The sequence below is a fragment of the Rhinopithecus roxellana genome, chromosome 16 (assembly GCF_007565055.1).
Source record: "Rhinopithecus roxellana isolate Shanxi Qingling chromosome 16, ASM756505v1, whole genome shotgun sequence".
In the NCBI taxonomy this organism is placed as follows: domain Eukaryota; kingdom Metazoa; phylum Chordata; class Mammalia; order Primates; family Cercopithecidae; genus Rhinopithecus; species Rhinopithecus roxellana.
The window spans coordinates 97,579,312-97,594,206 of NC_044564.1; the positions used below are offsets into that span (position 1 = coordinate 97,579,312).

The window sequence follows — 14,895 nt, forward strand, 5'->3', positions numbered from 1 at the left end:
CAGCAATCAGAGGAAAAAGCTCTTTGATGTTTCTTTGTCTCTTCTCATTAATTTTTTTTGTCTCAAAAAAAAAAAGACTATTTAAACTTAAAAAAAAGCACCAAAGTTTAAACATGATAATTATAACAGAACTCCAATGAGGTCGTTAGAATTTTTTATGAGATAAACAAGAATCAGTCATATATACATGGAGATAACACCACCTACCTGGCAGAGTGATTATAAGTTTTACAAATATTGTAAGTAAAATGTATAGCAGAATAGCTGACACATGAAAGGTACTCACTTATATTATCTCCCTCTTTGTCACACTCTGTCCCCAAGGGCCTAGCACAGTGCTGGTACAAAAATAGTAATCAAAGAGTCACCATTATTATTATTATCACATATGCTGTATTTTTTTTCCTACTGAAGAACTCACTATATTAACCCTAACCTTCTTTCCAAGATTTATGCAAGACTCAGCACCTCCTGTCACTAGGCAGGTGGAGCATTATCCAAATAACTAGCAAGGAGTAAACAGTCCTGTGTGACATTTTATCATGTGAAGTGCCTATGCAGGTATAAATATTATATCTTTTCTGGTTTTATTGCCTCATTTTACAATTATGCTACTAAAGAGCAAAATAGCACACAGAAGGTTAAGTGGCATTCTGCTGCTTGGAATTTCATCCCAAGGCTCCATTCAGAATAACAAATGTGGGAGCTATTTCATCTCTGCTCTATTGTGAAGAAAGTCATCACCTTTACTTGAATATATACGAGAGTTTGACTTTCTGCATCCCATTTTGTGCTAAGTGAAATCTTAAACCAAATGCGATCATTACCAAGGTGATGTCATTAAGGAAGTAGTATAGTGCTTTCCAGAGAGACCCTACCCTACACTTTGTTATTGTTATACCAATTCCATAATCCCAGTAAACAAAGCCTAATTAGCAATAAGTGGATCTATCCAAGATGATCCACCCTTAAATACCATGAGAATTTAGAATTTCTCTTCACCCAAACAAAAAATTACAAATCAATAAACTAATCACAGTTATTTTAAATGTTAAGAGATCATCAAAATAATGTTTCTCCAGTAATTGTCATTTTAAAGGCATTTCCACATACATTACCTAATTTTCAGTGGTTTGTTCATTCCATAAATATTCACTAAATCTTCTTAATATTGAAATCTGGTCATACAGTGGTGAAGAAAATACTGGGAGATCTCTACTCTCACAGAGTTTAAGGTCCAGTACAGAAGCTCAAATGAATAACCGCACAAGTAGCGTAACTATAAGCTATGATAAGTGCCACAAGACCATACAGTGTAAGAACAAGCTTACTTTGGGGATCTGAAAAGGTTCCCCCCTAAGGATGATTTAATGTCTGAAGTGAGACCTGAAGGAATGGGAGAATGAGGTTGGTTTGGTGGGGTGTGGGGAGGTGAGAAAGAGGTTTAGGATGATGATAGTTGAGAAGAAATACCTAGTTTTTAAAGACATTTAGGTAAATCAATCAAATTTTTCTGACATATTGAATACAGAGGGTGAGCAGGAAGACAGGTGACCAGGATTAAGGCAGTAGGTTTTTAGTTTGCATACTGGATTTTTTAAATGTGCTGCTCAGTGGAAGGAGACCAGAGCTTCATTCAGTTTAATGAGCAGATCATGAGTTAGAATTCAGACATTTTGAATTTCAGATATTTTTCAGGCATCCAAACAGGTTGAGAGCTCAGAAGAAATGTTTCATACCTCATTCATTTATTAAACATGCAATTCCCAAGAAACAATTTGTATTAAGTCCCATGTTTCTCATTAGGGAAAAGAAGGTGAACAGGATGCTCAGCTGTCCTTTGAAAGAAACAAGTGCATTGACAGATGTGTAGAAGTACACTGGAATTCAAAGGAAGGAAAGACTGAGTCTGTCTGGACAATCAGGGATGGCAGCATGAAGAAAATTATCTTGAAGATAAATGTCAATTCCTCCAATGGGGGAAGAGAAAAGACATTTCAGACAAAGAAACAGCGTCTGAAAATGACAATTACTTTGCAGTGGCTGCAAGTACAATGTATGAGAGGTGAGAAGTAAAAGAAAAAACCATGAGGACCAAATTTGCAGAAATACAGAGGATTAAGAGAATATTAATGTTACAGCTCTTTCAGAATTTGTCTAGGTTTTCTGGTTTACCAGAAAAAAAAAAAAAAAAAAAAAAAAGAGAGGGAGAGAGAGAGAATGCTATGAACAAATGTGTGCCAACAAATTAGATATATGAAATGGACAAATCCCTAGAAAAATACAAACTACTAAAACTGAGTCAAGAAGAAATAGAAAATCTGAATAGACCTATAGCAAGAGACTGAATTACTAATTTGAAAACTTCCCAACAAAACAGACAAACTCAGATGACTTTACTGGAGAATTCTATCAAACATTTAAAGAAGAAGGAATACCAATTCTTCATAAACTCTTTCAAAAACTAAAATATGAAGAAAAAAACTTTCCGATTCATTCTGTAAGGCCAGTATCATGCTGATACCAAAAGCAAACAAACATAAGAAAACTAAAAATGCAAAAATACTCAATATATTAATAGTAGCAAACCAAATCTAGCAACACAAAAAAAGGATTACACACCATGATCAAGTGAGATTTATCCTAAGAATGCAAGATTGGGTACTTGCATTAGGGCCAGGACTGCCCTTCCCATGATAGTAGGATGCAGTAGTTCCCCAGGTCCCTTCCTCAGCAAGAGAGATAGCCACTCAAGAAAACACTATGAAAGATACTAACATCAAAAAACTACTTTATATCCATATTTTATGCATATTTTCAATTATCCTAAGTGTCTTCATTCCATCATTCTTCTGGGAGAACTTCTCAATATTGTAAACACACTTGACATGGTTGTACATATGTTCTGGTTTTGTAGCTGCTGTCAATCTAGTATTATATTTAGTAGTGAAACCAAATGCATCCTCTAAAAAGTTCATTATCACACAAGGTAACTTGATTTTTGAAATGCTGTATCTACCTTCTTTTGTCCTGTTTCTCCTTCGGTGTAATTTTTGTTCCATATGGAGCTATTAGAGTTGGTGTTGGAAACATTTTTATTTGCAGTCATTTTGTCTACTTTTACCACTGTACCTTATGTTTGTTAGAACCAAATCTCAAAAGCATAGCTTAGAGTTTTCAGTAGAAATGGAATTACAGCCATTTGGGAGCATAGTCTCCAGATCATTACAATTTCTAGTTTTCTAGGAGCAAAACTTGAAGCACTGTCAATACCACTGAGTGGAGAAAGACCATAGCAGCTATGGCCCATATGCTTGGAGCGACCTTTAGCAACATGAGTGGACTTGTTATTTTACCATTCTGGATATACTGGAATATAAAGCAATTTCTATACGAGAACAATTAATTGGAGCAAAGGGAGAAAATATTCCTTTGCATAGATTCCATAGGGCTGTGCAAAAATGTATATAATCAAAGTCAAGTAGTTCCATTACAGCACTGTTTTATGTAGTTACAACATGATGTAATTGTAGCTTTTTAAACCATGAAATTCCTTGGAGATTGTATCTTCTAGTTAAAATAAAGTACTTATGATAGAATTTTTAAAAACAATAATGCAAGGTTGGTTTAACATCCAAAAATAGATTAATAAGCCATATCTAGAGAATGATGAACAAAAATCACACAGTCATCTCAAAAGACACAGAAAAAGCATCTGACAAAATCCAACATCCTTTCATAATAAAAAAATTCAACAAACTAGAAACAAAATTGAACTTCATCAAGCTGATAAAGGGCATCTAAAAAACCTATAATTAATATCATAATTATGCCAAAAGACTAAATATTTCTATTTAAGATGAGGACGAAGAGAAGAATATTCATTTCTGCTACTTCTATTCAACACTGTATTGGAGGTTCTAGCCAGGGCAATTAGGTATGAAAAAGAAATAAAAGTCATCAAGAATGGAAAGGAATAAGTAGTACTATCTTGATTTGTACATTATGTAATCTTACACAAAGAAAATCCTAAGAAATTCACTAAAAAACTATTAGAACTAATAAACTAGTTCATCAAATCTGCAGGATAATAGATCAATATTTTTAAAAATCAATTCTATTTCTATACACTAACAAAGAACAATACAAAAATGAAATTCAAAGTTTCCATTTACAATAACATCGATTAAGAAAAATAGGAGTAAATCTAACAAGAGAATTGTAAAACTTATACTCCGAAAACTACAAAACATTATGTGGAAAAAAACCCTAAACATTACCTTAATAAAAGGAAAGATATCCTACGTTCATGGATTGGAACACAATATTGTTAAGCTGACAATCCTCCCCAAATGAATCTACAGATTCAATTAAATCCCTACCAAAATCCCAGCTGGGCTTTTTGCAGAAATTGATAAGCTAATACTAAAATTCATATGGAGATGCAAGGGACCCAGAATAGTCAAACAATCTTTAAAAAGAACAAAATTGGAGGACTCATACTTCTCCATTTTAAATTTACTACAAATCTATAGTAATCAAGACAGTATAGTACAGCATTAGGAAAAGAATAGGATTCAGGGTCCAGAAATAAATATTTGCAATTGTCAATTAATTTTCAACAAGATGCCAGGCACGGTGGCTTATGCCTGTAATCCCAGCACTTTGGGAGGCTGAGGTGGGCAGATCACTTGAAGCCAGTAGTTCAAGACCAGGCTGGCCAACATAGTGAAACACCATCTCTACCAAAAATACAAAAAGTTAGTTGGGCATGCTGGCACACACCTGTAGTCCCAGCTACTCAGGAGGCTGAGACACAAGAATCTCTTGAACCCAGGAGGCAGAGGTTGCAGTGAGCCAAAGGTTGTGCCACTACACTCCAGCCTGGGTAACAAGGAAACCAAAACAACTCAATGGAGAATTAATACTTTTCAACAGAAGGTGCAGGGGCAATTGACCATCTACATTTGAAAGAATAAAGTTAGACTCCTTCCTTATAAGCACATATAAAAATCAACTCAATTTGAATTATAGGCTGGGGATAGTAGTTCATGCCTTTAATCCCAGCACTTTGGGAAGCTGAGGCAGAAGAATCGCTTGAGGCCAGGAGTTCAAGACCAGCCTGGTCAACATAGCAAAACCTCGTCTCTCCCTATACACCCCCTAAAAAATTAGGTGGGTGTGGTGGCATACACCTGTAGTTCCAGCTACTTGCAAAGCAGAGGCGGGAAGATTGTTTGAGCCTGGGAAGTTGAGGCTGCAGTGAGCTAAGATCATGCCACTGTATTCCAGCCTGGGTGACCAAGTGAGAACCTGTCTCAAAAAAAAAAAAAAAGGAATGGATTATAGACCCAAATGTAAGAGCTAAAACCTAAAAAATAAACAAACAAACAAACAAACTTAGAAGAAAATACAGAAATAAATCATTGTAACTTTAGAATGGGCAATGGTTTCTTAGGTACCACACTAGAGCACAAACAACAAAAGAAATATTAAATAAGATTTCACTGAAATGAAAACTTCTGTTTCAGATGACACAATCAGGAAAGAGAAAAGTTAACCTACAAAGTGGGAGAAAGTACCTGCAAGTCATATATCTGATAAGAGGTTTGTATCTAGAATATATAAAGAACATTTATAACCCGGTAATTTTTTAAAAGACCCAGTCACTGGATAGATATTTCTCCATGGAAAATACACAAGAAGCACACTAAAAGATGCTCAATATAATTAGGCATTAGAGAAAGGCAAATCAAAATAACAATGATATGTCACTTCAACCCCACTAGAATGGCTATAATAAGAGATAGACAACAGTATCCACTGACAAGAATGTGGAGAAATTGGAACCTCACACATTGCTGATGGCTATATAAAATGGTGCAGCTGTTATGGAAAACAGCTTGGCAGTTTTCCAAAAAAAAAAAAAAAAAAAACAGAATTACCGTATGATCCAACAATGCCATTCCTAGGTATATACCCAAAGGAATTGAAAGCAGAAATGCAAACATATACCAACAATGAATGGCATTGTTGATTGCAGCATTATTCACAATTGCCAAAAGGTGGAGACAACCAAATTGTCCATCAACAGATGAATGGATAAACAACATGCAGTATATACATCTAATGGATAAGTATTCAGCTACAAAGAGGAATGAAGTTCTGATACATACTACAACATGGATAAACCTTGAAAACATTAGGGTAAGTGAAATAAACCAGACAGAAAAGGATAAATAATATATGATTCCACTTATATGAGGAACCTAGAATAGGCAAATTCATCAAGAAAGAAAGTAGGTTAGAGGTTACCAGAGGTTAGGAAGGAGGGGAAAATGGGAAATTACTGTTAATGATTACAAAGTTTTTATTTGAGGTGATGAAAAGATTTTAATAACAGATAGTGGTGATGGCTGCACAACAGTATAAATATAATTAATATCACTAAATTTACACTTAAAAATATTTAAAACGGCAAATTTTGTTTTATATATACACATATACCTCCACAATTTAAGTAATACACCAAAACCATTAATTATATCTTTTATTAATGGGCAAATTGTGTGGTTTATGAATTATATCTCAAGAAACCTATTAAAAATAATTAAAATTAAACACTAAATCAATGGGTTGTTTCTTTTCATTTTTGTAGAGACAATGTCTCACTATTTGCCCAGGCTGATCTCGAATTCCTGGCCTCAAGCAATCCTTTCACGTTGGTCTTCCAAAGTGCCAGGATTACAGGGGTGTGCCACTGTGCCTGGCCATAAATGGATGGTTTTAACAGCAATTAGACACAGCTGAAGAGAGAACTAGTAAACTGGAAGAAAGACCTGAAGAAGTTATTGAATGTATCAGAGAGAAACAGATTGAAAACACACAAAAAAATGGTTTAAAACTGTAAAGGACAAAAAGAGAATGTCAGACATATGTGTAATCAAAGCTCCAAAAGAAAAAGAAGTTCTAAGTCCTCAGATTCAAACAGCTGGTCCTAACTAAGATACATAAGAAGAAAACTCCACTGCTAGACAAATATCATTGCTAAACTAGAAAACAAGACACAAAAATATTAATTATAATGGAAAGGGACTTCGACAGCAACATCAGAAGCCAGAAGACAATGAAATGACATCTCCAATATGATGTTAGAATAAGGACATTTTCAGATAAACAAAACTAAGATATTTGCCACTAACAAAGAATGTTATTCAAGTAAGAAGATTAGCCCAGATGAAAAACTCTTGAGATGCAAGAAGACATAAAGAACAAAGAAAATGGCCAGGCACAGTGGCTCACGCCTATAATCCCAGCACTTTGGGAGGCCAAGGCGGCCAGATCACTTGAGAGCAGGAGTTCGAGACCAGCCTGACCAATATGGCAAAACCCTGTCTCTACTGAAAATACAGAAATTAGCTGGGTGTGGTGGCATGTGCCTGTAATACCAGCTACTTGGGAGGCTGAGACAGGAGAACTTGTTTGAACCAGGAGGCGGAGGTTGCAGTGAGCTGAGACCGCCCCACTAAACTCTAGCTTGGGCAACAGAATGAGACTTCATCTCGAAAAAATAAAAAATAAAAAATAAAGAACAAAGAAAACAGAAAATACACAGATAAATCTAAAGCATTGGTTATATAAAAAAATCAATAATTATCTTACAGGTTTAAAGTAAAATACACAACAATAAAAACATATAAACAAGGAGGGGAATGATTAAAGTTAAAACAATATACTATCTTGTATTGTCCAGGAGGAGGGTAAAGATGCCAATTAAAGTTACATAAACATGCAAAAATTTCTCAGAAACGGTTGATTTGTATGGGCATACTTTGTTTTATTGCACTTCACAGATATTGCTTTTTTTTTTAATAAATTGAAAGTGTATGACAACCCTGGATAGAGCAAGTCATTTCATGTCTCTGTGTCACATTTTGGTAATTTTTGGTAATATTTCAAACTTTTTAAATTATTATTATATCTGTTATGATGATCGGTGATCAACGATCTTTGATGTTACTGTTGTAATTGTTTTGGGGTGCCATAAACCATGCCCATATAAGATGGCAAACTTCATCAATAAATGTGAGTGTGTTCTGACTGTTCCTCCAACCAGCCATTCTCCCATCTTTCTCTTCCTTGGGCCTCCCTGGCCCTTGAGACACAATAATATTGACATTAGGCCAATAATTCACGCTATAATGGCCTCTGAGTGTTCAACCAAAAGGAGGAGCTCCATGTCTTTGAATCAAAAGCTATACATCATTAAGCTTAGTAGTGAGGAAGGCATATTGAAAGTCAAGATAGGCTCAAAGTTAGTCTTCTTATACCAAACAGCCCAATTGCGAATGACAAGGAAAGGTTCTTGAAGGAAATGAAAAGTACTACTTCAGTGACACATGAATGATAATGAAGTGAAACAGACTGATTGTTGATACATGAAAGTTTCAGTGGTCTGGACAGATCAAACCAGCCACAACATTCCCTTACACGAAAGCCTGATCCATATCAAGGCCCTGACTCTCTTCAATTCTATGAAGGTTGAGGGAGGTGAGGAAGCTGCAGAAGAGTTTGACTAGCAGAGGCTGGTTCATGAGGTTTAAGGAAAAAAGCCATCTCCATAACATAAAAAAGTGCAAGGCCAAGCTGCAAATCCTGATGTAGAAGCTGCAACAAGTTATCCAGAAGTTCAAGCTAAGATCACTGATAAAGGTGGCTACACTAACAACAGATTTTCAGTGTAGATGAAACCACCTGATATCAGAAGAAAATGCCATCTAGGACTTTCATAGCTAGAGAAGAGATGTCAAAACCAGTTTCAAAGGACAGGATAAATCTTTTGTTAGGGGCTAATGCAGCTGGTGACTTTAAATTGAAACCAATGCTCATCGACCATTCTGAAAATTCTAGAGTTCTTAAGTATAATATTATGCTAAATCTACTCTGCCTGTGCTCTATAAATGGAACAACAAAGCCTGGATGACAGCACATCATTTTACAGCATGCATTACTATTTAGGTTGGTGCCAAAATTATTCTGGTTTTTGCCACTGAGTAATGACATAAACCACAATTACTTTTGCACCAAAATAATATAGTTTAAACCTACTGCTCAGAAAAAAAGACAATGCACCTGGTCATCCAAGAGCTCTGATGGAGATATACAAGGAGATGAAGGTTGTTGTCATGCCTGCTAACACAACATCCATTCTGCAGCCCCTGGATCAAGGAGTAATTTTGACTTTGAAATCTGAGAAACACAGAAGGCTATAGCTGCAATAGATAGTAATTCCTCTGATGGGTTTGGGCAAAGTAAATTGAAAACCTTCTGGAAAGAATTCACCATTCTAGATGCCATTAAGAACATCTGTGATTTGTGGGAGGTCAAAATACCAACATTAACAAGAGTTTGGAAGAAGCTAATTCCAGCCCTCATGGATGACACTGAGGTATTTAAGACTTCAGTGGAGGAAGTAATGCAGATGTGACAGAAGCTGCAAGAGAACCAGAACTAAAAGCAGAACCTGAAAATGGAAATGAATTGCTGCGATCTCCTGATAAAATCTGAATGCATGAGAAGTTGCTTCTTACAAAAGAGCAAGGAATGTCCTTTCTTGAGATGGAAACTACTCTTGGTAAAAATGCTGTAAACATTGTTGAAATGACAAAAAAGGATTTATAATATTACACAAACCTGGTTGATAATCCAGAAAGAGCATTTGAGAAGTTTCCGATTCTAAAAGGAGTTCGACTAGGGGTAAAATGCTATGAAAGAGCATCACATCCTACAGAGTCATCTTTCGGTGAAAGGAAGAGTCAATCCATGCAGCAAACTTCACTGCTGTCTTATTTTTAAAAATTACCACAGCCATCCCAGCCTTCAGTAGCCACTGTCCTGACCAGTCGGTAGCCATCAACATTTAGACAAGATCCTCTGTGATCAAAAAGATTACAAGTTGATTGTTAGCAATTTTTAGCAATAAAATATTTTTAAATCATGATATGTACCTTTTTAAACATAACGCTATTATACAATTAATAGACAATAGTAGAGTATAAACGTAACTTTACATGCATTGGGAAACCAAAACAATTTGTGACTCACTTTACTGTGCTACTCACTTTATTGTGGTCTGCAACTAAACTGAACCTGCAATATCTCTGAGGTATGCCTGTATTAGTTAACATTATGGACACTGAAAGGACACGACCTGGGTTCAAATCCCAGCTCTACTACTTGATAGCTCTGTGGCCTTGGACAGATTACATAAGCTCACCATGCCATGGTTTCCCCATCTGTAAAACTGAGACAGTAACAGTATCTATCCCATAGGGTTTTTGTGAGGATTAAATGAGTTAATATAGGTAAAGATATAAAACAATGACTGGTATAGAATAAGCCCTACTAAGTCATAGCCACCATTATTTTCAGTGTGTCAGTTAAAGGCACAGAAATAGTATTTAAGTCTCAAATAATAAAAGGGAAAAAACTGAATGATGAAAATGCTTAAATAATCCAAAAGAAAGGAATAAAAAAATGAAGCACAAAAAGCATTTCCAGTAAAAAAAAATACAGGTAAGACGACTGGATTTTAAAAGATCCAACTATGTATTGCTTTCAAGAAACACATCTTCAACACAAGAATGAAAAAAAAAAATAAGAAAACACAAGCATGGAAGTGTATAATTTGATGAGTTCTGACATATGTGTATATCCCTTAAACCATCACCACAATCAGTCAACCCCAAAAGTTTCTTTGTGCTCCTCTGTAATCTATCCCTCCTGCTGCACTCCCCACCACCCATCCCTAGGGAACCACTGGTGTGCTTTCTGTCACTAAAGATTAGTTTGTACTTTCTAGGCTTTTATATAAATGGAATCAGAAAGTATGTGCTCTTTTTGTCTGGCTTCTTTCACTCAAGATAATTATGTTGAGATCCATCCATGTTGTTGAGTATAGCAATACTTTGTTCCTTTTTATTACTATTATTCTACGTATAGAACTCAATTTGTTTACTCATTTCTAGCCTCTCCAGACAATAAATGGTGTTAAAATTAAGAAATGGCCTCTGGGTAAAGATCAAATCCAGTGTACTCTTAGGATAAGAAAAAGCTAAGGGGGTGATTTTAAAATTCTTTGTAAGACCTCCAAAAGATCTAAGGTGGTACCATAGAGAACCATTCAGTTAAACAACAGGGCTTCTAAGAAGCTTACAACTGTTGTTCCTCAGTAGTCTCCCTAGAAAACCGAAGTAGAAAAGGAGGGCTTATCTTAAAGACATTTGTGGGTATGAATATTAAGTCAAGGAGTAAACTCCAACAGATTCACAGGACAACAAAGGAGTTTTTAAGAGTCTCACATGGGGAGAAACACACCCAGCCTGGACTGAAAGGAACAAAGAAAATATAAATGAAAAAACAATAGGCTGTTGAATCACTAAACTTTCCAGAAGCAGGCTGAGGAAACTACTCAGTTGCTAACACAGCTTCTCTTTTATTTAAAGGATGATTCAGAATCCAAAAGCCCAGAAGGTACAATTAAGAGCCATGGTGAGCCACTCTCAGGCCAGAGCAGGACTGAGTCTCCATCAGGAAACTTCCAACAGTTGCCCGGCCGTATTTGGGAACCGCTATGGAGTGCTATGTGCTCCAATGTGGCCCCCTTTTAAACGATCAGTGTCTTCGGCAGTTATCTTCTGCCTGTCCCGCCATTACACGCTGGGGAAGAGTGGTGGTGGGAGGGGCTGGGGAGAAGATAACTTCTTTCTTTAGTTTACAAACTGAGAGGGCCTGCACTTGAGAAGCTATACTTAAGAAGTCATATCTAAGTTTCTTATCCTCACCTAAGCCTGATTTAGTTCCGGAGACTGAGGGGTCTGAGCTGCTGATGTAAGGATGGCACTTGTGGGGGCCTTGGGAGAGGCTGAGGATAAATAGATTTCCATAGCAACTGGGTATAAAACTGTTTGCTCCCTGCTCCCTCTGCTGAGCTGCCCACAGCACTTTGTGCCTGTCTCTATTTATCCCAAATAATGTATGGCTACTGGTTGATTATTTATTTCCCTCATCAGATGTAAACTCCTTAAAAAGAAAGTGTTTTATTTATATCCATAGCATTAAGTAGTCCCTCAAAGACTTGTTTGAATTTATGAATAAGTATATGAAGAAAGCCAGTCTGTCATGGACTCAGGCCATCCAAAGCCATGCTAATGAATATAACAGCACATTCCCAGTGCACTTATGCAATGGGCCTCAGTTAAACATTTAGGAAAGCTAGGCAATTAAAAATAAGAATGTTCACCTTATCCACCACAACAGCATAGAGAATACTGAAACTCAGGACTGATTCTCAGGAACATCCTGAAAACATCACCCTATAAATCTGCATTTTAATAGCCTGACACAGCTCAAAAGCATTGGCTGATAAGAGTGCAACTAGTTTTTAAAAAGAAAGAAAAAACCTCCAAATATTTTTCTTTTTAAATTGTTTTTCTTTTTTTCTTTTCTTTTTTTTCTTGAGATGGAATCTTGCTCTGTCATCCAGGCTAGAATGCAATGGCATGATCTCAGCTCACTGCAACCTCCACCGCCTGGGTTAAAGCCATTCCCTTGCCTCAGCCTCTCCAGTAACTGGGATTACAGGGGCACACCACCACATCCAGCTAATTTTATTATTTTTAGTAGAGACCAGTAAAGAAATCATTCAGTAGCACTCCAGGGCAATACTTAGAGACATCTTTCTATCTTGAGATGCCAGCCTCTCAAAAAAGCTACTGTTCCTCTCAATGGGCTGGAAAATTTCTCAGATTAAGAAGCATTTCTTTTAGGTAACTATTACGATACACCTACTTCTAAGATATTTTCATGGGAAAAAAATAACATATATCATTACCTTTAGAATATCAGTATATATTAGCATATATCATCACCTTTAGAAAGTCACTCACACTGTACATATAATTTGCAGGAAAAGAGAAACTGTGGGTGAAACAAGTATTAGGCAGCAATAACTGAGGCAGATGAAAGCATTTACAAATCTATTTTTAATCCACTGCATTATCTCATTTTAAGCAAGATCATTCTTAGTACATTTCTGCCGGCAAAAATCAACCTTGCTGGTCTCTCAACACAAATGGCAACATTCATCCTAGCCATCAGCTTATTCTCCTGCCCAGGAACTTCAGACTGTTCCTTGATCCCAATCACAACATTTGTGAATAACTTCTACATGTAATAGGACCCAGATGTTTAATATTTTGTCTCAGATTTAAAAATAAAATTCAAAATGACCCAGAAAGCAAAGTAAAATAAAAAAATAAAAAATGAAGCTGGGCATGGTAGTTCACGTCTGTAATCCCAGCACTTTGGGAGGCTGACGTGGGTGGATCACCTGAGGTCAGGAGTTTGAGACCAGCCTGGCCAACATGGTGAAACCTATCTCTACTAAAAATACAAAATTAGCCGGGTGTGGTGGCATGCACCTGCAGTCCCACCTACTCGGGAAGCTGAGGCAGGAGAATCACTTGAACCCGGGACACGGAGGGTACAATGAGCCGAGATCACACCATTGCACTCCAGCCTGGGTGACAGAGTGAGATTCTCTCTCAAAAAAAAATAAAAATAAAAATAAATTAATAAATTAAATTAAATTAAAAAATGAAGCAACTGATTTAATCAATTTAAGCAAATGGTTACCAGTTCAAATGAAGTTTCTCTCTCCTCTTCTGTCTCGTGGTCGAATATATCTTTATCTCATCAGCTACCGAGACAGTACCAGACATTGCCACAGCCTACTGCATACAAAGTGGTAATAAATGCAGTGGATGGGAAATAGAAGATAATGAACCAATCCTTGATATACTCTAAATCTCTTTTCTACCTTGCTCTAAAAAATATAATTATAATGTCCAGTTCTATGTAAATGGAGCTATTTCAAAAGCCTCACAAACAACTGATACTAACATTGCCTTGCTTATTTGGACATAACAAATTCCACTGAATGAGATATTTTTAATATCTCTTCATTTAGCTAGCTACCTACTGAATAGAATTATTCTTCAAGGGAGAATTCAAGCAAGAAGATTCCTGCCCTCAAGAATGACAGAAAAGACAATTATAATACAATATGCAGGGTGCCAAAAGGGAGGGTATCTAACCAAGTCTGTGTAGGGTGGCAGAGAGGGGGCAGTAAGGGAAAAAATGGAGGATTACAGGCCTCCTAAAAGAGGTGGCACCTTGTCTAAGTTACAAAGGACAATGGAAATAAACCAGGAAAACAGGGAGAAAGAGTATTGTACAGAAAAGAGAAAGACCAGACACTAAGGTATGGAAGAAAATAGACTAAAGTAGCTCAGCTAGTACAGAAGGTCAATGACAGGCAGTGGTGAGGGACAAAGGAAGAGCGGTCAGCCAAGTGATGAGGAGCCTTCTGTGCCACGCTAAGATCTTCATTACCCTATAGGTAATGAAGAGGCATTATAAGGTTTAAGCAGAAGACTGGCATGATTATATTTGTTTAACACACACATTATGACAGCAGGACAGAAGAGGGGTTGGAAGGGATAAGACTCCAGCTAAGAAAACCAATTAAGTGGCCAGGCGTGGTGGCTCACGCCTGTAATCCCAGCACTTTGCGAGGCCGAGGCGGGCGGATCACCTGAGGTCAGGAGTTCGAGACCAGCCTGACCAACATGGAGAAACCCCATCTCTACTAAAAATAGAAAATTAGCCAGGCATGGTGGCACATGCCTGTAATCCCAGCTACTCGGGAGGATGAGGCAGGAGAATCCTTTGAAAGCAGGAGGCGGAGGTTGTGGTGAGCCGAGATCATGCCATTGCACTCCAGCCTGGGCAATAAGAGCGAAACTCCGTCTCAAAAAAAAAAGAAAACCAATT

At 36.9% G+C, this 14,895-nt stretch overlaps 1 protein-coding gene and 2 pseudogenes across 1 annotated transcript in view; 2 read left to right on the top strand and 1 right to left on the bottom strand.

The window, feature by feature from the left end:
* The window catches only part of LOC104680724 (DENN domain-containing protein 1A-like), a 387,331-nt gene that overhangs the window by 298,333 nt on the left and 74,103 nt on the right, over window positions 1-14,895 (bottom strand). The window lies entirely within an intron of this gene.
* On the top strand, window positions 2,131-2,187 carry LOC115894073 (annotated as a pseudogene).
* LOC104664364 lies at window positions 2,764-3,406 on the top strand (annotated as a pseudogene).